The following is a 26,086-nucleotide window of genomic DNA, read 5'->3' on the forward strand; positions in this document are numbered from 1 at the left end:
TTCCTTAATCAGAGGCCAGAGGTGGGAGAATTTTAACAAATCTATAGTAGAAAGGCTTCCATGGGATCACACACAAAATGAAAGATCTTATCTTTTTAAATACTTGACTCTGACTTTGAAATACAAAGGAAAATACATAGAATGTCAACGAATATGTTCCCTAATTTAATGTGCTGACAATACAGGATAAAATACCTGAAATGCAGAAACTTAACTCTTAAAATGACCAAATAAAAGCATATTTTATAGGTTACCTGAGATTTCTAGCAGGTGAATTATGAAAAAGATCCATAAATTGGCATCGGATGTTACCATCTGTAATAACTCTGGATTTAAATCTGAAAATGAAAAAGCAGGAATACAGACCAGGATGGACCCAGGACAACCACTAACACTACTAATGCTGGGCGGATTTTCCCCACCTCACAAAAATCTGTCTTCAGGATAGAGTTGGCTTAGCCAAGAGCACATGCAACCATTCATTTCACAAACTGTGGCCCAAAAGAGATACAAGAGGTTCTTCATCTTGTAAATTCCTCCAGCAGAAGCAGAAGTGAAGTAAGAGAGTGTGTGTGTGTGTGTGTGTGTGATTGTTTGGGTGTGTGACCGTTTGGGTGTCTATTGTTCAGGTTACAAGCATCATACAGTGATCCTTGACTGTCCAATCACATTTCTGTGTGTGTATCTCTAGGGTAATCAGGTGGGGACCTAATCCTTTAAATGCCAGTTTCTGAAGGTTCTTTCTCTTGGACTTACTAGTTTCCTCAGATAACACCCCTCCAACCCCTCCAAACTCCTTCGTGGGTTGTATGAACTTTCCTGTCAGTCTCAAGGAAGCAGTGGCTAGGGGTTGTCCCCATTAAACATGATAGCCTTCACTTCATTTCTGTTTTCAGGGAGCCATTTATCCCTCTCTCCTAAATAGTAGAGGAATTAGAAACTAGGAAGGTATTTGTGGATCTAATTGCTCCTTTTAAAGACTTTACACCAATTCTGCTTTCAGCCCCAGCCTATCCCCAGCCTTTAGAGGCATCTTTCGCTTCCAGATCCCAAGCCTATCTGGAGACCCGTCGTTAGATGGGCTCGCTGCTCATGCCCCTGCCCCACAGGCGTGGGTTCCACCCGAACTGCTCTGCTGAGCCTTCCACTTTCTAGACTTCCAGTGTTACTCCAGCTTGCTTTTGTCTCCTATCCCATCTGCTTTATGCCTATGCCTTCTTCATTCCTTTACTGTCATTTTATTTTTTAGAAGATTCTATAGATTTAGGGGGTACCAGGGCTGTTTCTTTTTGTTTGTTGGTTGGTTTTCCTGAGATGGAGTCTTGCTCTGTCACCCAGGCTGGAGTGCAGTGGCACAATCTCGGCTCACTGCAACCTCCGCCTCCCAGATTCAAGCAATTCTCCTGCCTCAGCCTCCCGAGTAGCTGGAATTACAGGAATGCACCACCACGCCCGGCTAATTTTTGTATATTTATTAGAGACGGGATTTCACCATCTTGGCCAGGCTGGTCTCGAACTCCTGACCTCAGGTGATTCGTCTACCTCGGCCTCCCAAAATGCTGGGATTACAGGTTTGAGCCACGGTAACCAGGCCACAAGCGCTGTTTTGTTACATGGATATATAATAGAGTGGTGAAGGAGCCATCAGATCCATAGATACCGTCCTAGTTTCCAAATCTTTTACCGTTTAGTGGACAGGGGTAAATGTCTCCCTGAGAAGACAGAAATGAAATGAAGGCTATCAGGTTCAATGGGGAAATTCCCTGACCCCTCCTGCCTCAAGATGACAGCAAGGCTTGTACCACCCACGCAGGAGTTTGGAGGAGTGGTAACTGAGGAAACTAAATTTCCTCTCAGTTTCCGAAGAGGAAGCAGAGAGAAATTAATCACAGGAATAATGTACATTGTACCCATCAAGTAATTTGTCATCCCTCACCTCCCTCTTCCCTTCCCACCCTTCAGAGTCTCCAGTGTTTATTATTCCACCGTCTATGTCCATGTGTACACACTACTGATTAATAGCTTCCACTTGTGAGGAAAGGTCTTTGTGGTCATTTTAGTAGTGTTTTCAAAGTAGTAGATTTTAGAAGTCTAAACAGGAGCTTCTGGTTATATCTTATAGTAATGTAAAGGGCATCTCTCTAATTAAACAATTCCATATGCTCAATGCCCACCACACCATTATCCCCTTCCAAATACGTAGATCAAAACATATGATATGTTGCTTCTATGTACATTGAAAACCAAAATTGGAGGATACAAAACAATATCTTTCAGATGAATAATGAAGTTCTTTATAAACCCTGAACCTCTCTAACCTTTCAGGTATTGTACATTGTTTCTACTTCAGTGCGATGACCTGTAGCCTACATTACAGCCTTATAGGTGTTTTCTGGAAGTAGAGAAAGGCTTCTAATAAATATTATGACATTTAGTTAGCTTAAAAGTTCTGATCATCTGCCTCCCAAAACTCCTTTACATCACATTATCATGCACTGGCTCAGAAAATGAATTAGCTTTAAATAGGATTTTGCCCCAGTGACTATATGCAAAGCTGTAAGCCACTTGTGATCATTACTGTTTTAAGGAAAGACAGTGGTTTTGGAGACTCTCAGCCATGTCGGTGCACATGTTCTTGCTTCCTCTTTCACGCCAGCAGCACCAGTTTTCCCACACAAGAACAAAGCTTTGGGCAGTTTTTCCTCTTCTTCCACTATCTTCACCCCATCTACCTTTTTCTGATTGTCACTGCTCCCTCCCTAAGCCAGGCTCTTTCCAATCTAATCCTCTTCTTCCATGAGGGACTTCTCAATGAAATCCTTGCTTTCACCATGTTTCTTCCTTGTTCAAGGACTTCTAATGACTGTCTCTCACCTACAGAGAGAAGCCAAAGCTTCTGAGCAGGCAGGTATGTTCCCCCATCGGTGCACACAATCAATGCTGAAGCACAGGCCTTCACTCCTCCCAGGCACCTGAATACTCCGTGCTCACTCCAAAAGGACTGATCCCTCGCTCGGGGCTGTCTCCATCCACCTAGGTATACCCTTCCTGACCTCAATTATTCCCAACAATGTTCCAAGGTCCTGACTATAATCTGCCTCCGTAACAAGACTTTCCCAGTACTTCTGGGGCAGATCAATCTCTTAGGAAATTAATCTGTCACCATCTGTTGGAAAGCAAATCACACTTTGCCTGGTATCACTTGACTAGTTTACTTGTCTGTGGACTTGCTTCAAATAAAATGAAACAAATTGGCAGGTACATCCAGCTCCCTGAGGAACCACTACAATGCAATGTACATTTGTTTAACAAATATTTGGTGGACGAATGAATTGTTTTTGAAAAAGAATGAAATCTTGTTGAATGGCTATGCCAAAAGCCCATGGTTGCAACTGTAAATCAATTTGTCTGATATACTGAATTTCTGGAAAGGAGAGGTGGGGATCTTTCCAGCATCTTTTACAGCATCTTATTCTCCCAGCTTTGGGTACGCTGCCTAGGCTCAAGAGGATACTCAACATAGGTGATAAACAGTTGAATGAAAATCTTTAGCATCTTCCTTTCCAAATATTCTGGTCCCATGATTTGCAAAGAGTTGGTGGGTCTGTTCTGCTTTTGCTACCAAAAATTTCTTTTTCTAATTTTAAAATACCAGCAGATGTACTTACAAGGCCCTATCCTCTTCTATCTCCCCAGGAATCTCGCTCCATCAAATATCCATCATGTTCTGTATCACAGCCAAAATGCTCTTTCTAAACCCACATCTGATTTTTGTTATTTCTGTCTTGGTAGCCTGACAGGTCATTCCAAACCCCTGAGTGATCTGTGTACTCCCAGTCTCTCCAGAGAGCCCTGGATTCTAGCCGTAACGAACCACTTACAACGCCCCAAACTTGCCAAGTCCTATCTTGTTACCCAAATGGTTCTTGTTGCCTCTTTCCTGAAGACTCACCTCCAACATGTTGCGTTAGTCCTTCAAATAAACATCTATGAATCCTTTAAAATTCAGCTCCAATATCACCTCCTCCTGAAAGACTTCCTTGGACAGAGTTAAGTTCTTGTGCCTTTGTTTCCATAGTACTTTATTGATGTGGCAAATGTAAGACTTATTTCAATCCTATAAATTATTTGTTTGTATTTCTCACTATACTGTAAGCCCATACTAGGAGATATGTTGCATTGATGTTTACATGTTCTCTTTATATTACCAGCACCTACCATAGTGTCTGACACTTAATAAATGGTTTCATTGATTAAATAATTACCTTTATAAAGTAACATGAAATTCAAAAGAAAGCAAAGAACGCAAACCACTAAAAGTGCATTATGTCCTTACAAGGACAAAAGTAAATTATGTCCTCACGTCCTTCATGTCTTGGCTCAAATGTATGTTAAACAGCCTAAAAACAAAATTGGTATTTTATTCCAAAAAATTATTGAAGAATTCTTCCTATATTTAAATTTATCCAATTATATCTTTTCATATAACACTTCTCCAAGTGTATCCCAAAGAATACTATAAAAGCAATTATACTAGTTGTTTTTTAAAGAGTTGCATGATCAAAAAGCTTGGAAAAAATTGGGGTAAATAAGTTAATAAAGGTTTTTCTAATACAAACTTCCCAAAGGCTTTAATGTGCTAATCTGCACTGTAAATCTCTTAAGAAGCACAAAATTTGCAGCATTTTTCTAAACTTATTTGAACTTTTGCAATGGAGCATCTTGTGGAATTCATTTAGAAAATACTACTTGCTATATACCTGTTTAAACATAAGTCCTTTGCTCATTTAAACATAGAGTGACAGCAAAGCATGAAGGCAAAAGAGGGAATATTAAAATATAGTACTTACTGGCTATGCAGATGATCCCAAACTTATTTAACCTCTCTGGGCCTCAATTTTCTTACCTTAGGAAATGAAGTTAATGATACTTGTTTCAGCAGGCAGATTGCACAGTTTGAATAAAATGCTAGAGGTAGAACACTCAGCATATTGCCAGACACATGACAAGGGAAAAGTAAATGGTAGATATAGAAAATTAGCAACTTAATTTATCACCTTGTAACCTTACACTGACAAAAAAAAAAAAAAAAAAAAAAAAAAAGAGCCAATAGATTACCCAGATCATAAAATTTCGTAATACTCTGCCCTTTCTTTATGATTATCAAGCACTAAGTTTTGACCTTGCATTCTGTCTGAAAGCTGCTAGTTTAGTCCTGTAGCTAGTTGCATCATGTTTCTAAACAGACTAGTATCCTAAGTCAAATATTCCTGCCCTTTCAAACCTTAAAGGTTTGGGTTAGGGTTAGGGTTAGGGTTGCTAACGTGAGCATCTTCCTATCTCAGCAGCTCAGTAGTAGGGAGAAACCTACTATAATTTTCGGTGACTCCTTTACAACTCTTTTCTCTACTGGTTAATGAAAAGGGAAGAAAAGTTCATAAAACAAAATTTTCCTAGTGATCTAAGGGAAGATCACCATATTAATCTGCTCGCCAATTAAGTTTTCACATGAAAGTGAATTGTAGAGATAGTATGAAAACACTTCTGAGAAAGTTTTCAGTTGCATTCATCCAAAGCATTACCCTTTGAACTCCCCAGTCAAAAAGCAGTTTACCTGCCCCCGCACCTCCTGAGTCCTCCAATCTTTTCTCCCTTACTGGGCTCCAAGCACTGTGGACTCCAGTGATTCTCCATTCTCTCAGAAATGCTCCCACCTTAAGGCTTAGCACTGGCTCTTTCTTCTGCCTGGAAATTCCTTCCCTGGATAGCGACTGTCTCACTTCCTCATGTCCTTCATGTCCTGGCTCAAATGTTCTCAGGAAGGCTTATCTTGACAGTACTCTTGCACCCTTCCTCCACACCCACACAGCCAATCTGCCTTGCCTGGCTTGACCTTTGCTCTTTCCTGTAGCATTTACCACCTTTTGACACCTAGACCTACTTAAGTTTATTGTTAATCATCTGCCTGCCTCCACCACAAGATGTAAATTCTAGACCACAAGGTGTAAACTCTACACCACAAGATGTAAACAATGGCAAGATGTTGGTCTAGGTTATTTACTGATGGAGCTGAGCATCCAGAACACTACTTTGACATAGTAAAAGCTCAGTATTTTTTTGGTTGAATGGATACTATAAATTGGATTGTATCTAGATTGCAGATGAAGGCAGAGCTTGATGAAAGGGACGTGATGAAGGGAAGAATGAGGAACTACCAAGATTGGGGTGCTTTTCTTCTTTCCTCACCTCCAACTGATTTAGGGTGTCTCTCCCACTCCCTAAGAAGTGGAGGAAGAAAAGAACAGCTAAGATAAGAGAGAAGAGGGGAGTGTAACGGTAAGAGGAGAAAGAGAAAAGGTACAGCCACAAATGGGCACTCATCTGAAAACAGGGAGAACAAAGTTGAAGGTTTCCAACCGGACTCTGAGCAGCGTTCCACTCTGCCCTGCTCTCCTTTTCCCTTGCTGAAATTGAAACTAACTAAAAGATATTTTTAAGGCCTAATAAAACTGCATGATTTAAACAGACATCACTAATTGTCAGCAAACAACAAGGATTTTCTGGGGCACCATAACCTATTTTTCAGTCATTTAGATAGTAAAACCACTCCTTCACCTCTACATTCAGCCCATTGTCAAGGACAGATGTGATTTCTTTTTATCCCAGTCCTTGTATAATTTTTCACACTAATATAATATTTCAGTAAAAAGTGGAAAGGGAAAAATCTCATGCGTGGTTTCAAAATGAGAAGCCCAACTCCTTGGTCACCAAAAATAATTCATTATTTAATTAACTTGCCAAGACTTCTTATTTGCTTAGTAAATGTTAGTCTCTGTGCCTGTGCTGAAGCATTAAAATGGTAAGTTGTGACTCTTGGTTATAATTTAGTGCAGTGTTTTTCACTTATGTTCCTTCTCCAGAGAGAACCTTCCAGATGTGGTTGACTTCCTCAAGACAATTTCTTATTACTAATTCATAGACAAGAAGGTATATCTTTTGTATATTCTCACCAAACAAGATTTTTAATTGAATTTTATTTTCCCATTTTATATTTTGAATAGACTTTCGTATATTTTTCAAATACAAAGTGTTATACCATTTTGTCACAATGTTTTCGTTCACTTATTCATTCATTCATCCGATGTCTATTGAGTGCTACTAGATGCTGAGTAGGTGATATGGTTAAAATGGTGAGGAATAAGGAAAATGTTGTCTTAAATTGTATGTGCAACACCAACAAAGAGCTCCTCCACACTCCCCAGCACCTTTGCTCCTTGAGAATTACTAATTTAATATAACATATAAATTTAGTATTGAATTCCATCTAAAACTCTTGTGTATATGATTTTTCAAAACACAATTATTCCTATTCTCATTCTTAAATTTTATTAATTCAATGAGTTATCCAATTCAATTATCTAATTCTTAAATTTAATTTCTTATTATTATAAAAATCGTACATGATTAATATGGAAAATTTGGAAAATATAAAAAAGTGGAAGAAGCAAAAATGTTTCATTCATAACCCTACCACCAAGGTCAACCAATAATAATGGTTTAAGACATTTTTTCCTTCCAGTTTTATTCCTTTTGCTGGATTAGCTTTACACTAAAAAGAAACATAGCAAGAAAGCCAATATGAAGAAAATTAATCCTATGGAAAAACCTAACACAAGATCTAAATAATGTAGAAATATATCATGTACTTGGATTACAAGATACTATCGCAAAACTGTCAAATCATTAGGACATACCTATAACTTCATTACAACCATAAACCAACTATGCTTTACTCTTACTTGTTTATATTATTTTTTAATAAAGCTGAAGAAAATTCATTTAAAATAAATATGGAAGACTGAAGGTTGAAAACCGGACCAAGGGGCAAGATGGCCAAATAGGAACAGCTCCAGTCTGCAGCTCCCAGTGAGATCAATGCAGAAGACAGGTGATTTCTGCATTTCCAACTGAGGTACTCAGCTCCTCTCACTGGGACTGGTTAGACAGTGGGTGCAGCCCACGGAGGGCGAGCCAAAGCACGATGGGGCATCGCCTCACCCGGGAAGCCCAAGGAGTCAGGGAACTCCCTCCCCTAACCAAGGGAAGCCCGTGAGGGACTGTGCCCTAAGGAACGGTGCACTCTGGCCCAGATACTACACTTTTCCCATGGTCTTTGCAACCCACAAACCAGGAGATTCTCTTGGGTGCAGACCAGGAGGTTCCCTTGGGTGCCTACACCTCCAAGGCCTTGGGTTTCAAGCAAAAACTGGGCAGCCATTTGGTCAGACACTGAGCTAGCTGTAGGAGTTTTTGGTTTTCATACCCCAGTGGCTCCTGGAACGCCAGCGAGACAGAACCATTCACTCCCCAGGAAAGGGGGCTGAAGCCAGGGAGCCAAATGGTTTAGCTCAGTGAATCCCACCCCAACAGAGCTCAGCAAGCTAAGATCCATGAGCGTGAAATTCTTGTTGCCAGCACAGCAGTCTGAACTTGACCTGGAACGCTCAAGTTTTGTGGGGGGAGGGGCGTCCACCATTACTGAGGCTTGAGTAGGCAGTTTTCCCCTCACAGTGTAAACAAAGCCACAAGGAAGTTCAAACTCAGCAAAGCCACTGTAGCCAGACTGTCTCTCTAGATTCCTGCTCACTGGGAAGGGCATCTCTGAAAAAAAGGCAACAGTCCCAGTCAGGGGCTTATAGATAAAACTCCCGTCTCCCTGGGACAGGGCACCTGGGGAAAGGGGCAGCTGTGAGCACAACTTCACCAGATTTAAACATTCCTGCCTGCTGGCTTTGAAGAGAGCAGTGGATCCCCCAGCACAACATTCGAGCTCTGCTAAGGGACAGACTACCTGCTCAAGTGGGTCCCAGACTCCCATGCCTCCTGACTGGGAGACTCCTTCCAGCAGGGGTGGACAGACACCTCATACTGGAGAGCTCTGGCTGGCATCCGGCAGGTGCCCCTCTGGGACAAAGCTTCCAGAGGAAGGAATAGGCAGCAATCTTTGCTGTTTTGCAGCCTCCGTTAGTGATACCCAGGCAAACGGGGTCTGGAGTAGACCTCCAGCAAACTCCAGCAGACCTGCAGTAGAGGAGCCTGACTGTTAGAAGGAAAACTAACAAACAGAAAGGAATAGCATTAACATCAACAAAAAGGACATCCACACAGAAACCCCATCCAAAGGTCACCAACATCAAAGACCAAAGGTAGATAAATCCACAAAGATGAGGAAAAACCAGTGCAAAAAGGCTGACAATTCCAAAAACCAGAACACCTCTTCTCCTCCAAAGGATCACAACTCCTTGTCAGCAAGGGAACAAAACTGGACGGAGAATAAGTTTGATGAGTTGACAGAAGTAGGCTTCAGAAGGTGGGTAATAACAAACTCCTCTGAGCTGAAGAAGCATGTTCTAACCCAAGACAAGGAAGCTAAGAACCTTGAAAAAAGGATAGAGGAATTGCTAACTACAATAACCAGTTTAGAGAAGAACATAAATGACCTGATGGAACTGAAAAACACAGCACAAGAACTTTATGAAGCATACACAAGTATCAATAACTGAATCAATTAATCAGAAGAAAGGATATCAGAGATTGAAGATCAACTTAATGAAATAAAGCATGAAGACAAAAAAGAGTGAAAAGGAATGAACAAAGCCTCTAAGAAATATGGGACTATGTGAAAAGACCAAACCTACATTTGATCAATGTACCTGAAAGTGACAGAGAGAATGGAACCAAGTTGGAAAACACTCTTCAGGATATCATCCAGGAGAATTTCCCCAACCCAAGACAGGCCAACATTCAAATTCAGGAAATACAGAGAACATCACAAAGATACTCCTCGAGAAGAGCAACCCCAAGACACATAATCATCAGATTCACCAAGGTTGAAATGAAGGAAAAAATGTTAAGTGCAGCCAGAGAGAAAGGTCTTGTTACCCATAAAGGGAAATCCATCAGACTAACAGTGGATCTCTCTACAGAAACCTTGCAAGCCAGAAGACAGTGGGAGTCAATATTCAACATTCTTAAAGAAGATAATTTTTAACCCAGAATTTCATATCCAGCCAAACTAAGTTTCATAAGTGAAAGAGAAATAAGATCCTTTACAGATAAGCAAATGCTGAGAGATTGTGTCACCACCAGGCCTGCCTTACAAGAACTTCTAAAAGAAGCACTAAATATGGATAGGTAAAACCAGTACCAGCCACTGCAAAAACATACCAAATTGTAAAGACCATCGACACTATGAAGAAACTGCATCAACTAATGGGCAAAATAACCAGCTAGCATCATAATGACAGGATCAAATTCACACATAACAATATTAATCTTAAATGTAAATGGATTAAATGCCCCAATTAAAAGACACAGACTGGCAAACTGGATAGAGTCAAGACCCATTGGTGTGCTGTATTCAAGAGACCCATATCACATGCAAAGACCCACATAGGCTCAAAATAAAGGAATGGAGGAAGATTTCCCAAGCAAATGGAAAGCAAAAAAAAAAGCAGGGGTTGCAATCCTAGTCTCCGATAAAATAGACTTTAAACCAACAAAGATCAAGAAAGACAAAGAAGGGGATTACATAATGGTAAAGGAATCAATGCAACAAAAAGAGCTAACTATCCTAAATATATATGCACTCAATATAGCAGCACCCAGATTCATAAAGCAATTTCTTAGAGACATACAAAGAGACTTAGACTCCCACACAATAATAGTGGGAGACTTTAACACCCCATTATCAATATTAGACAGATTGATGAGATAGAAAATTAACAAGGATATTCAGGACTTGTACTCACCTCTGGACCAAGCAGACCTAATAGGCATCTACAGAACTCTCCATTCCAAATCAACAGAATATACATTCTTCTTAGCACCATATCACACTTATTCTAAAACTGACCACATAATTGGAAGTAAAACACTCCTCAGCAAATGCAAAAGAACAGAAATCATAACAAACAGTCTGTCAGACCACACTGCAATCAAATTAGAACTCAGGATTAAGAAACTCACCCAAAACTGCACAACTACGTGGAAACTGAACAACCTTCTCCTGAATGACTACTGGGTAAACAACAAAATTAAGGCAGAAATAAATAAGTTATTTGAAACCAATGAGAACAAAGACACAATATACCAGAATCTCTAGGACACAGCTAAAACAGTGTTTAGAGGGATTTATAGCACTAAATGCCTGCAAGAGAAAGTAGGAAAGATCTCAAATTGACACTCTAACATCACAAATGGAAGAACTAGAGAAGCAAGAGGAAACAAATTCAAAAGCTAGCAGAAGATAAGAAATAACTAAGATCAGAGCAGAACTGAAGGAGATACACAAAGAAACTTCAAAAAAATCAATGAACCTAGGAGCTGGTTTTTTAAAAAGATTAACAAAACAAAGAGACAAACAGAGAGCCAAATCATGAGTGAACTTCCATTTACAATTGCTACAAAGAGAATAAAATACGTAGGAATACAACTTACAAGGGAAGTGAAGGATCTCTTCAAGGAGAACTATAAACCACTGCTCAAGGAAATAAGAGAAGACCCAAAGAAATGGAAAAACATTCCATGCTCTTGGATAGGAAGAATCAATATCGTGAAAATGGCCATACTACCCAAAGTAATTAATAGATTCAAGGCTATCCCCATCAAGCTACCATTGGCTTTCTTCACAGAATTAGAAAAAAATACTTTAAATTTCATATGGAACCAAAAAGAACCAAATTTCACATGGAACCAAAAAGGAGCCCATATAGCCAAGAAAATCCTAAGCAAAAAGAAGGCTGGAGGGATCATGCTACCTAACTTCAAACTATACTACAAGACTACAGTAACAAAAACAGCATAGTACTGGTACCAAAACAGATATATAGACCAATGGAACAGAACAGAGGCCTCAGAAATAACGCCACACATTACAACCATCTGATCTTTGGCAAATCTGACAAAAACAAGCAATGGGGAAAGGATTCCCTATTTAATAAATGGTGTTGGGAAAACTGGCTAACCATATGCAGAAAACTGAAACTGGATCCCTTCCTTACACCTTATACAAAAATTAACTCAAGATTAAAAATTTAAATGTAAGAACCAAAACTATAAAAACCCTAGAAGAAAACCAAGGCAATACCATTTAGGACACAGGCATGGACAAAGACTTAATGACTAAAACATCAAAAGCAATGGCAACAAAAGGCAAAATTGACAAATAGGATCTAATTATACTAAAGAGCTCCTGCACAGTGAAAGAAACTATCATCAGCATGAACAGGCAACCTACAGAATGGGAGAAAATTTTTGTAATCTGTCCAACTGACAAAGGGCTAATATCCAGAATCTACAAGAAACAAATTTACAAGAAAACAGAAAAAAACCCCATCAAAAAGTGGGTGAAGGATATGAACAGACACTTCTCAAAGGAAGACATTTGTGCAGCCAACAAACATATGAAAAACAGCTCATCATCACTGGTCATTAGAGAAATGCAAATCAAAACCACGAATAGATACCATCTCATGCCAGTTAGAATGGTGATCATTAAAAAGTCGGGAAACAACAGATGCTGGGGAGGATGTGGAGAAATAGGAATGCTTTTACACTGTTGGTGGGAGCGTAAACTAGTTCAACCATTGTGGAAGACAGTACGGCAATTCCTCAAGGATCTAGAACTAGAAATACCATTTGACCTATCAATCCCATTAGTGGGTATATACCCAAAGGATTATAAATCATTCTACTCTAAAGACACATGCACATGTATGTTTATTGCACATTATTATTATTATTATTCACAATAGCAAAGACTTGGAACCAACCCAAATGTCCATCAATGATAGACTGGATAAAGAAAATGTGGCACATATACACCATGGAATACATTAAAAATGATGAGTTCATGTCCTTTGTAGGGACATGGATGCAGCTGGAAACCATCATTCTCAGCAAACTAACACAGGAACATCAAACCAAACACCACACTCATAAGTGGGAGTTGAACAATGAGAACATATGGACACAGGGAGGGGAACATCACACACCAGGGCCTGTCAGGGGGTGGGGAGCTAGGGAAGGGATAGCATTACGAGAAATACCTAATGTAGATGATGGGTTGATGGGTGCAGCAAACCACCATGGCATGTTTATACCTATGTAACAAACCTGAACGTTCTGCATATGTATCACAGAACTCAAAGTGTAATAATTTTTTTAAAAATTCAATTTACCATAATTTTATTGACGTTTTCTTTATAGAAATTTTTGCTTTTGTGGTCAAAAAGTGGTCAACTATTGGCAATTTCATATGGTTCGAGCTAATATTTTGGAGCTATTTTGCTGATGGTTGTTGGTTCAGGTTTGTTACATTTTTCTGATATATTGTGTGATAAACATTTTTTACTTTAAAGTCTATTTCACCTGCCATTTATATGGTTAGAGCATCTTTATTTTGATCAGTATTTTTAAAATGTAATCCACATATCTTTCTTCTGATTAAATCCTATTTGTACTGAAAAAAAAAAAAAGGAAAACCAGGTCAATATTATAATAATATTAATGAGTGGGGAGCATCAAACTTGCCAAATGTTAACATAGACTATACAGCTATTATAATCAAAGCAATATGTCTCAGGCCTGGCAACAAATAAATAGATTAGTGGATTAGAGAAAAGAATTTTTAAAATTGATGCTAATGTAATTTAATTTATTGGAGAAAAGATTATTTAACATGTGATGTTCAAACAATTGGTTCTTTATATAAAAAGAGATGCAGTTGAGCCTTCCACTTTTGTATTAAAAAATTCCAGATGTAAAAAACACTAAATGTTAAAAATAATAAAATAAAAAATAGAAATTTTTAGAAGAAAATTTTAGAAAATAGGAGGTGGGAAGACCTTTTGAAGTAAGATAGGAAATTCAGAATATGTATAGGAAGAAAAATTTATTTCATACAATTATTTTTTAATTTTGTAGCAGAAAATTACAAAAGTAAAATCAAAGGAGAAATTATTGATGGGGTAAGATTTAGCAATCACTGACCAAAAAAAAAAAAACTATAGAAAAAATGCTCAGCATCACTATAATCATCAGAAAATGGAAATTAAAACTGCAATGAGATATCATCTCACGCCTGTTAGAATGGCTATTATGAAAATGACAAAAGATTAAAAGTGTTAGCAAGGATGTGGAATAAAGAGAACCTTTGCACACTCTTGGTGGGAAGGTATGTTAGTAGAGCCGCTATGGAAAACAGTATGGAGTAATCATACAATTACCAAATGATTCAGCAGTCCCACTACCGGGTATACGCCCAAAGGGAATGTCTTCAGTATGTCAAAGCCATATCTGCACTCCCATATTTATTATAGCATTATGCATAATAGTTAAGAAGCAGAATCAATCTAAGTATCCATCAACAGATGAATGGATAAAGAAAATATAGTATATGTTCACAGTGGAATACCATTCAGACTTAAAAATAGAGAAAAATATTGTCATTTGCAACAACATGGATGAACCTAGAGCACGTTATGAGCACATTATATTAAACGAAATAAGCCAGGCACAGAAAGACAAATACCAAATGATCTCATTATATGTAGAATCTAAAAAAGTTGATCTCATAGATGTAGAGAGTAGAATGGTGGTTACCAGGGCTGGGGCAGTGGGGGGCAGACAGGTGGGAGGCAAGGGTTGGAAAGACGTTGGCCAAAGGATGCAAAACTTCAGTTAAATAGGAAGAGTAAGTGTAAGGATCCATTGTACAACATGGTGACTATAGTTAATAACAATATATTATATTCTTGAAAAATGCTGAGAGGTTTTAAGTGTTCTCACCACAAAAATGATAACTTCATGAGGTAATGCATATGTTAATTAGCTATATTTAGCCATTCCACAATGTGTGTATATATATATCTCGATATGATATATTGAGATATATGTATATCTCAAAACATCATATTATACACAATAAATAAATACAACTTTATCTGCCAAGTTTTAAAATCTATAATATTCAAAGAACTTTTACAAATTTTTAATAAGAGAAAAGCAACTATATAAGGGAGAAATAGGTCAAGGATATCCATTGGTAATTGACCGATAAGAAAATCCAAAGGAACGACAATAATGTGAAAAGATGCTTAAGCTCATTAGAAGTCAAGAAAATGAAAAGAAAATTAACAATGCTTACTCATTAGATCAGCAAAGATTAGAAAGCAGGGAAATAGGAGTACTAGTGAGGAAAATGATGCTCTCAAATATCACTAGTGGGACTGTGATTTGCTATATTATTTTTAGAAAATAATATGAAAAAACCATAAAAATGTAAAGATACACATGCCTTTTAAACCAGTAATTCTACTCCTGGGACTTAAACACCATAAAAATAAAACCCCCAATTACTAAGAATATGTATCTAAGAATATTTGTAATGACAGCACTTTTTTATATGTTGAAAACTTTTCACAACAGAGTATCAGTTGAAAGCAGATTACTTGAATAAGTTATAGTAAATTCATGCTGCATGCAACTACTGAAAAGAATGAGATAGAGCTATAAGATTTATCAGAATCTTTAAGATATATTGCAAAGTGAGAAAACCAAGATACAGAGTAATACACACACACATATATATTATGTATATAACCTTATCCCACAATTTATGATAAAGAGGGACCATTGCCCTGAAAATCAGTGCATGTGTAAATATTGGGTTGAGTGAGCATGGAGCAAAGAGTAGAGGACACACATCAACCTGTATTTATTGGTTTCTCTGAAGGGGTACAGAACAAGAAAAGAGAAAGGAAAAAGGGAGGAAAAAAAAACCCAAAATCTCTGTAACATAATAGAAAATATGCGTTGCACAATAACAAGAGAAGATGTAAAAAATAAAATTCTATCTGTTAAATTAATGGAAATTACCTATTATATTTAATAACAGAATAAGTTCGTAGACAAGGACTACAAGGGGCATAGCCAAATAAAATCATGATTTGATTTCTAGATGTGATTTTGAAAATTGTTGCTTGGAATTTTAAAATAGAACTTCTACAATATAATCATGTTTTGAAAGGAAGTAAAAAAAAAAAAATCTGGCAATACTTCTTAAGGACTTTATAAAGAACTTTGCCCCTTGACATTCTATTTCCACTTTTTGGAATTACTCTTAAGGAAATAAACAGATGTGGACCACAATCCTTGTTAAAACACCTAAGTAGTGTAAATAAATTCTAATGTTAAATAAAATCTACAACATACAACAACATTTCAATTTGCAAAATATATACTTGTGTGTGTATCTATTTTATGCATATATTTTATGTATAAATATAATGTGTATATATACATATATACAATAGATATTACAAATGGAAATTGTGTGGTATCTTGGATTTTTATTAATTATATTGTGGGAATATTTTCTGTTTTTTAATTTTCATATATACTCAAATATGTATACCTATACACATACATATTGCTAACAAAAAGATGAAAAGAAAATGTACTAAAATATTGTTAGTGATTATCTATAGCTGATGAGAATAAGTGATTTTTATGTATGTCTTAATGCTTATCTCTTTTCTAAACTTCCTGAAATTAATATGCATTCAACAATATGCAAAATGCAATAATCATTTTAAATGGAAGCATAAGAAAGCTAATGATTTCATTTTGAAATGAACATTGGCATTTCTAGTCAATTCTACATGTTCAGAGGCATAGCCTGCCTCCAGTGCTCCTTCAACATTAGAGCTTTGTGCTAGACGCTCAGTAACCTCAACACACAGCTTACATCCCTTGGATAAAGTTCGAAGCACAGCTCTCTAGATTAGCTATCCTGCCAGTATTATATAAACCCTGGAACACTACAAATCCTCACGTTTTGAGGACAAATCCTTCCAGTAGGCAGCTCTCAGAGAGGCTACACAGAAAGCCTTCCTATGACTCCAAACCAGTAAAGCTGTTTTTTTTTATTTTACCTCTACTGAATAGCAGTCATGATTGATTTCTTCAGGTTTCCAGGTAGAACAGATTTCTATAGTTTGGTCTAAAGTCTTAACACTGGAAACACTTCCTCCATGTTTTCTCTGGTTTCTCCTCCTGAGTAGAAAGGATATCAGCTGAAATCCTAGGCAAGGGCAGGCTGTGGGAAGGCAAGCAAGGCTGCTGGGGTGACCTGGTGTGCTCTCATGGCACAGCAAGGAAAACCAATAAGCTTTGCTCTTATCCCAGAAAACCCACCCTGAAAGGACCTGACTGGCCCACAAGGTAAACAACGGCCCTGTGGAGCATGCTTCTTCCCTCCCACCTCCCTCCTGCCCTGCCCTGGGATAGCCTTGTGCTTCCTGGTTGAGGCAAACAAGAATGCCTGCTACCCCTTCTTCCCATGGCCCAGTAGGATTGAAGAAAGATAAACAGAAACAGCAGTGGATCACTTTGAAGCACATTAGTCAATCTCTCCTGTTGCCAAAGTAAGTTGAAGAAATGGGTCTTTCATGTTGGAGCTGAGTCAAACTCACAAAACTATGAAGAGCTTTTCAATACTCAACTAGTAACAGAACATTATTTCCACTTTGATGAGCAGTAATATATTATTGAAATAGTTGCCAAAGCAATGGCTGAATGTTGCAATAGGAAGAAAATGCACACATCTGTATGTGCATGCAGGGTCTTAGGTCTTTGCTGATTCCAGCTCCTGGTGTCTGGCTTTCTCTGGCATCGTGGAACCCAAAAGTCCAAATAATTAAGATTTTTTCACTTGTCGTTGTACACACACAGCTTCAGACTGCACAGAAAATTCTGGTACCTCTTATTTGATATTATGTGTCAGGCCAACAATATGACACACAGAAAACTGCTATAATCAACTATGTGACCTTGTTATGCAGACAGGCTAAAATAAATGGAAGAAACCAGCTGAATCTTTTAGACCCAATCTACCATAATCAAAGCGTGTACTAAGGCTCCTCTTAGCACACACCCAGACTGATAAATTAATAAAACAAGTCCCTTCCTTTTGCCACCTGACATAAAGGCAGGAATTACAATAAACAATACTGGAATATATTTACTGGGTTGCAATTTACTTAGAGACAAGATTAAAGCAACAAGATAAAGTCAAAACTGAGAAAAATCACAGCAGATAGGTACCTGTAAGAATGGAAATACAGCAGAGAAGTAATTTGTCCCAAATAGAGAATGAGGAGACATAATGGCAGCTTATTCATTAGTGGAAATGAACACATATTATTATATTGTAGTCAGTTCTTGATTATTCATGTGTGATTTACCAATTTTTTGGCTTATCCTTCTCTCTGCAAGCCTTTGTACATCTGAGTCATCTCTTTCCATCTTTTCCATCATCTTTTCCGTCTTTAGTTCATATGTGTTTAGAAACCCCCAAAATAATGATGTAGATCATTAATCCATATCAAACTTAATTAGGAAAGCAAAACTGATGGCATGGCTATTATACTGGTCAAAGGATCCTTTCACCTCTCCAGTTTGGTATCAAATCTGATGACACATTTTCACTAGTGGAAGAGAAGTCAGCATGGGAATTGAGCTTGATAAATAAAATTACTAGTCAGCTAATCCTAGCCTGTTGTCTTTCTGCTAAGTAAAAGTGTTCCAGATACATATAATCTGTCAGCTCTATTAAGCATCATTTATAGGCAGGAAAAATGTGCTTTTATGATGATCAGAGTCCCCATATCTCCCACACAATGGGGATACAAATATCATTTCACAGTGGAAATCTGAGTTCCTCATTCAATGGATGACAAGCTTCCTATGGGAAGAGATCCTTCCTTTTTATACTGCTTCTGTATTTCCCTTAGGATCTAAGCCCTCTGCCTGCATACATAACCTGGAAACCCATATTTACAGGGACCAAGATCTTGAGTTACTGTCCTAAGTTCAACTCCTGTCATATCATTACCAGCTGGGTAGTCTTTAGCAAATTACTTGATTTTTCTAAGCCTTAGTTCGCTTTCCTAGAAAGTGGGTTTAATGAAACCCACTCCTAGAGCTGTTGTAATGACTGAATAAACTGTTTTCTATAAAGCACCATGGAGAGCAGAAAATAATCTGGTGGATAAATGAATAGGTATCACAACTGTCATTCTACAAACCACTTGACTGAGCTCACTGACTCCAGACATGACTAAGTAGACCATAAAAGAAATGGAACTTTTATGTTTTAAGTTAAGAATTGACTTTTGTGGCCAGGGGCGTTGGCTCATGCCTGTAATCCCAACACTTTGGGAGGCCGAGGCAGGTGGATCACCTGAGGTCAGGAGTTCAAGAGCAGCCTGGTCAACATGGTGAAATCCCATCTCTACTGAAAATACAAAAATTAGCCGGGCATGGTGGCGGGCGCCTGTAATCCCAGCTACTCAGGAGGCTGAGGCAGGAGAATCGCTTGAACCCGGGAGGCAGAGGTTGCAGTGAGCTGAGATTGCACCACTGCACTTCACCCTGGGTGACAGAGTGAGACTCAGTCTCCAAAAAAAAAAAAAAATAGACTTTTGTAATTTGAGTGTTGGATCTTTAAAAAAATGAAAGAGTGGGAGTGGAGAAAACCCCATGTGTGGCTTCTACACTAACCTATCAACATACATTTTACATCTTTTATTTTTTAGCCCTTAGAATCTTTCTACTCAAGACCAAATTTTAATTTAATAGAGCCAAATATATTTGATTATGGGAGAACCACTGAGTTCCGTGTTGTTTATGAATTGGAAGGGCAGCAAAAATGAAGGAGAATTATTCTGGTGACCAACCTAAGTGACATAGTTACTCAGGCAGATGCACAATGGCATCTAGAATCCAAACAGTTTGCTTCAGGTCTCTTTCAAAGTCTCAGCAACGGCACCTTAGACCCTTCTGGAATCATCGGTTTTGAATCTAAGACTTCAAAGTGGGAAAAGCAATGCAAGACTACTCAGGGACTGACATGTGTAGAAACAAAAAGAGAGAAAGGGAGGTGCATGCTGAAAATGGTATGAGATCCATACCCCCAGTGACTTGCACTGGTTCTCCTACTTTGTTCAACCTCAGCTAGATGGAAGACTCATTTATATATTAAAATCTTTTTTTCCCCTCCTTCTTCACTATCTCTCCCTGCTGCCCAAAAGATGAATCAAACTCACTGCATCAAGCTGGCAAAGAGTTACAAGGCACCTTCTACTTGGAAGTAAGAAGCTAGAGCAGATCACCCATGAACATTTCCGTGATTCACAGGAGAGCTCATTGACAGCTGCTCAGACTCTGAGCAGAGAGATTAGAACTAGAGCTGTTTAAAATTCCTAAGCCAGAGGAGTTTCGCGGGGCAGGGTGCTTCTAAACAGCCTGCAGTCAGCCATGCCCTTGCAGACAAGGCTCTGGGGGTTCCACATGCACCTCCAGCCTCAGAAGACTGGCCTGACCAGTCTTGCAGCACTTTTGAGGACAGTAGCTAAGCCTGGAACTGGTGACTTTATTTACCATTTTTGGTTAGTCACTAAGTAAAGTCTTTGCCTAGAAACCTTCATTTCCTATGCAGTAGGGTAGAAAAGGTCCGGTTAAAAATTTTCCTGAAATACTTCACCAAACAGGCCAGTTCTACAATTAGGAAATTACCACGCTGAGTAATATTTGCCAGTCTGGTTTTTAGTGAAGTCAGGTTTAGTCCACTGGCATCTCAAGCTGATTGGCAGACAGACCTAGGTCCTACACCCAACCCCTCCCTTGCAATTTGGGCAGGTTATATTTTTAAAAGTCCAGACTTCCTGTGCTTTTGAATATTTTGAAGGCTAGGGTAGTATTTACAAATCAGGGGTGCATTTAATCTTTCATATCACATGGCTGCTACTGGATTTGCAAAATGCTACATAGATGCACAGCCTTTCAAGTTGACTTCTAGGCAATGGTGACAATTTGTACTTTCATTGTAATAGAGGCATGACTTTTCAATAGGTTTGTGAACTAGTTTTAAAATGTTCTATGGAGGAAATGAGAAATGGACTTGACAGTAAGTTATTTTATCTTAATTTTAAATAAAAAATAATGTCATCACTTGGTGACCACAAATACAAGTGGTAAGGCTTTTCTTTTCCCTTGTGAAACTGCTACCTGTTGCTTTGAATAATTAAATTCAATAGAAATGTTTCTTAATGATTGAGAAGGTTAGAATTATGTCTCTATTTTCAGGTAGGTCACTGAATATATTAAGCCTATATTCTGAAGATGTTCTCCTATTTTAGGGTTAAATTAAATGCACACTCACATTATGCTTCCTATTAGCACCACACAACTGGCAAGAGGAGAAGGAGGTTGTGAAATTCAAATCAAGAAATGTTTTCATGGTAAAGCTCTGAGGGAAAAAGAATAAAATAAAAACTCTTTCTTAAGAAAAAAAAAAAAAAAAAACTTGGGTTTTCCATACTTAGAGTGGACTACGGAGTATGTAAATAAATTGGTTAACCTCTCTGATAATATGCAAAGAAACCTCACCCACAGAGTAGGCGTCGGGGATTTTTTTAAACGGTGGTAGTGCATAGATTGTATCCTTAATTTCAACCTAAGCAACACACGTAGAGTGCACATCAGATAGTAGATGTACTGCTAAGCACCTGACAATACATACTTGATCATGAAAGAAATTAAATGAAAAATCGTTCTCCAAACTGATGACCAAATTAGATCTTATGAATTCATGGACAAAGTCGGGAGAGAGAAAGAGGAAACTAGTGTGTTCACACATACCTCAATGACGGTTCAAAGTTCAGATTAAAATCTACATCCTTTTTCAAGAAGCGCCGTGCTGCTATTTGCTACTGCAGTTCCGGAGAACGTGAAGAGATCTTTGCACTTACTCCTTCCTAGTTTTCTTCTCCCTTTTGTTTTTTTTAACAGAGAAGGAAAGGGAGATGTGAATGATTTCTACAGATTTCCTTAATTAAAGCTAGTTTGATTCCCCACTTAAGTGAAATGAGGCTGTAAAAAGAAAAGTAGTCTCACTTATCAATAGGCACTGAAGAATCAATGTTTGGCTTACCTGTTCAGATCAAATTCCTTGATTACATTATTTCACAAAGCTGAGTAGGGCTTAAGCTAGTTACCGTTGACGCCACTGGCAAGCATTTCTTCATTTATGTACAGGCCATAATCCACTACACCAACTCAGGCCCATGGGATGACTTCCATTTCTTCTATTTTTTTTGAGACATAGTTTCGCTCTTGCTACCCAGACTGGAGTGCAAGGCAATGGTGCAGTCTCAGCTCACTGCAACCTCCGCCTCCTGGGTTCAAGCAATTCTTCTGCCTCAGCCTCCCAAGTACCTGGGACTACAGGCGCACACCACCACGCCTGCCAGCTAATTTTTTATCTTTTTAGTAGAGACGGAGTTTCACCATGTTGGCAGGGTTGGTCTTGAACTCCTGACTTCAGGTGATCCACCCGCCTCAGCCTCTCAAAGTGCTGGGATTACAGATGACTTCCATTTCTATAGATCCATTTTACCATTAGAAATTTAAAAAAAAAAAAAAAAAAAAAAAACCAAACCTCCCAACCCACAGTATCTCAACTCACATGTGCAGCAGCAGAACAAAACCTGCTGTGGCTGTGGTAGGTATGATTTCACCACGAAGATTCAGACGTTATTACATGGTCAAAAAAGTAGTCACTGCACAGAGCAAGTGAGAAATTGAGCAATGCAACTTAATACAGCTTTTCCCTATTGCTTATAAAACAACGTTCTTAATTTTTACTTGTATGTAAAATTCTTCTGAATTTTTCCTTTATTGTAAATTATTTCAGTAGACTCCCTTGGGGTGCTTTAAGAATATTCCATGGGGCATGTTTTTACTGTGGGTCATCAGCTAAGCTATTGGAAAAAGGCCCTGGGTTTTTTTGGTTTGTTTTTAAAATGTTGTATAACAGCTTTAAATGTACAAGACATGATAGAGTGAGGGGGAAAAACTTGTTAAATTCTTAGCTTTGTTTTTCCATCTGAAATATTAGTATGCCTGGGTTTTTGTTTCTGTTTTTTTCCTAATTCCAAGCAACAGTGAACCTAATTTACAATTTTTTTCTCAAAAAAAAAAAAAAAGAAAAGGAAAGTTTAACATTGTATTAGGGAGGCTTCAGAATTAGCAGGTGCACTCCGACAGATTTACAGGGGACAGTGGACAGATAGCTATGTTTTAGGAGTGGGAAACGTCTGCTCAAAGTAGGTAGTTGATGGTTTCCATACCAAATAGAAGAAAAAAGTACCACACTGGTCCTGAGACTTTGGTAGTTGTGTTTTTAGAAAATCAAAATTCACACAAATTCTATTCTAGGGGACTTGTATATTTCATTGCTACGTTCTACTAAAGTTAAGGAGATACAGAAATTGCTCCATGAGGAAATGATAAAGGTCAGAGGCTCAGAATTTTAAGTGGAAAATTCATAAGCATGCATTATGGAGGGAAAAGAAGGCTAATTAAATATAGCACTGAACTAAACTATAAAAAAGACCTGTTTTCTCCATGTAAGTCAGATTATATGGGCTTCCTCCACCACTTCAACCCACTAATCTAAAGTAATGAAATGCGATCCCTGGAAGTACTCAGAATTAGACATGTAACAGATAATAATAGAGATTTGAAGAAATTTTGCACAAACATGCAACAACCTTAGTAATGAACTCTTTTTTTTTTTTTTTTTTCACTCAAGTCTTTTAGTCTTGCTCTAAATAACCACATGAAGTAAGGAATTGGCTGTTATTCAGTAAATCTGGACTGTGGACACTGACCAAATGGCTTGACATTCTACCTCCACCCCTTATCCTATTTTCAGTCCACATTTTCCCTCCATGGTGACTTTCTGGTTATATATTATCTGGTTTGGCCGTCTCCACTGCCCACTTCAGATAATTGCTCAATTCTCAACTTGGCTTCTTGCTGGGTAGGCCTGACCTAAGAGAATGGATGAAGAAAGAGCCAGCATTTTCCTTTGATCTCTCAGAACTCAGGATTCCATTATATAATCTACCATAAATCTTGGTAGTCAAGATTGACACCAACATTGAAACTTGCCTTAATATGACACTCCTTATTGATTTATTATGTATTCTGACATTTCCTAATTCACACGAACTCAATACTGCAGTCTGTCAGTGATAAGAAATTTTTCTTAGTTGCCTTCTCAGTATTTTTGAGGGTTGCCTTGATTAATTTTTCTCTTCTGCTATCTAAGCTTCATATGCCAAATGTTCTAACTGGCTATCTGCCTCTAAGGTTTAAGCTCACAGATGTTTCCTTGTGACCACAGAAAATACTACTCCACTGAGAATAGGTTTGATAAATAAAATTGGCAATAAATTTAGAACCAAAGAGCTGGATAAAGAAATCAATTGCAACCCATGCTTTCCACACTTTTGTAAATCTACAAACTTGTCTAGTGTACCCAGTGGTAGTAGATTCTAGGAATCCCATCAACAAAATAAAGCCTTAAATAATCCCAAAACCTCCTTCTATGTAGCAGTACAAATCTTTCCCCCTACTAAACATTACCATGGCTTCTAACAAGTAGAGAATTGGCACAACAAATTTCGCTTCCATTCCAAGTGCAGAGGGAGGAGTAAAATGGACAGAATCCAAATGGCGAGAAAGAAGTGAAGAAAGGACCCTGCAGAGCCCAGATAGGAATAATACGTGAACTCTTCTAAGTGATGAATACCCCACTACATTAATACTGCTTGTGCAACACAAATGCTGTAGCAAGCAGGAGACCTTTTCTTTCTGCTTTTTTCCCTTTCCTAGAAAACATTTTCCTAGGAGTCTTTCCCTCCACAAATGACATGTGAAGGAGCTATGTGCTTGATTTGTGAAGACTGAGTGATCTGGAGGAATAGGACCGTCAAACAGACAAGAGCAGTGCTCTTCCTGTTGAATGTTATCATGTCACCCTCTCCTGGTACTTCCCTGCTCAAAATTCAAAGCCCAGGCATTTCCACCATGGAACATTCTCAGGAGTGTAGTATCATCATTTGAGATTTACTGTAACTGAAGTGAAATTGTTTAGTGGGTTTGGCCTTTTTCCCTCCCAACTCTACCCCTAGTAGCTCCTTGCCTTTTCTTTTTAAATTGTTGCCCTAGCCTTTTAGTTCCCCCTGGAAGAGAAGGAAAAAGAGGAAATCAGAAAGGACACTCGTCCTCCTTCCCTCTACCCACAAATCACAGAGTTTAGCTTTTCCATTCCCATAACTATAAAGCATTTCAGGCAACTGCGGGAGAGATCTCAGTTTTCCTTTCCAACCAGAGTTCTAAATCAGTGCAATGAAAACACGTCTGTCTTTTATTCCCAGCACAGATGCCCATGGGTTTGGTTGTGCTTATACTGTCAGTATCTTAAGTCACTATTTTTTTTTTTTTTGACAAAGTCTTGCTGTGTTGCCCAGTCTGGAATGCAGTGTGCAGTGGCACTATGTCAGCTCACTGCAGCCTGGATCTCCTGGGCTCAAGTCATCCTCTCACCTCAGCCTCTCAAGTAGCTGGGACTACAGACGTGCACCACCACAACCAGCTAATTTTTGTATTTTTTATAGAGATGGGGTTTCGCCAGGTTGCCCAGACTGGTCTCAAAATCCTGAGCAAAAGCAATTCACCCACCTCAGCCTCTCAAAGTGCTAGCATTACAGGTGTGAGCCACCGGGCTTAAATGATCTGTCGCCCAGGCTGGAGTGTGGTGGCACGATCTCAGCTCACTGCAACCTCCACCTCCCAGGTTCAAGTGATTCTCTTGCCTCAGCCTCCCTAGTAGCTGAGACTACAGGTGCATGCCACCACACTGAGCTAATTTTTTATTTTTAGTAGAGACGGAGTTTTACCATGTTGGCCAGGCTGGTCTCAAATGCCTGATCTCAGGTGATCTGCCCTCCTCGGCCTCCCAAAGTGCTGGGATTACAGGTGTGAGCCACCACGCCCAGCCCTTAAATCACTATTCTAAGAGAAGGTTGCTGAAGGCAAAAGCTATAGAATCATAAAATACTACAGCTGCAGGGACCATACATTTCCCCTAGTCCAAAGATTCCATCCATTT

General features: G+C 38.6%; 1 protein-coding gene across 3 annotated transcripts in view; it reads right to left on the reverse strand.

Annotated features, from left to right (window-relative positions):
• ESR1 (estrogen receptor 1) overlaps nt 1–26,086 on the reverse strand; it is a 458,483-nt gene that overhangs the window by 424,928 nt on the left and 7,469 nt on the right. For all 3 annotated transcript variants that reach the window (XM_038000576.2, XM_008007598.3, XM_073022340.1), the window contains exon 2: nt 21,766–21,896. The gene's annotated coding sequence lies outside the window, so the exon portion shown is untranslated. The remainder of the gene's footprint in view (nt 1–21,765; nt 21,897–26,086) is intronic.

The sequence above is a fragment of the Chlorocebus sabaeus genome, chromosome 13 (assembly GCF_047675955.1).
Source record: "Chlorocebus sabaeus isolate Y175 chromosome 13, mChlSab1.0.hap1, whole genome shotgun sequence".
Taxonomy (NCBI): domain Eukaryota; kingdom Metazoa; phylum Chordata; class Mammalia; order Primates; family Cercopithecidae; genus Chlorocebus; species Chlorocebus sabaeus.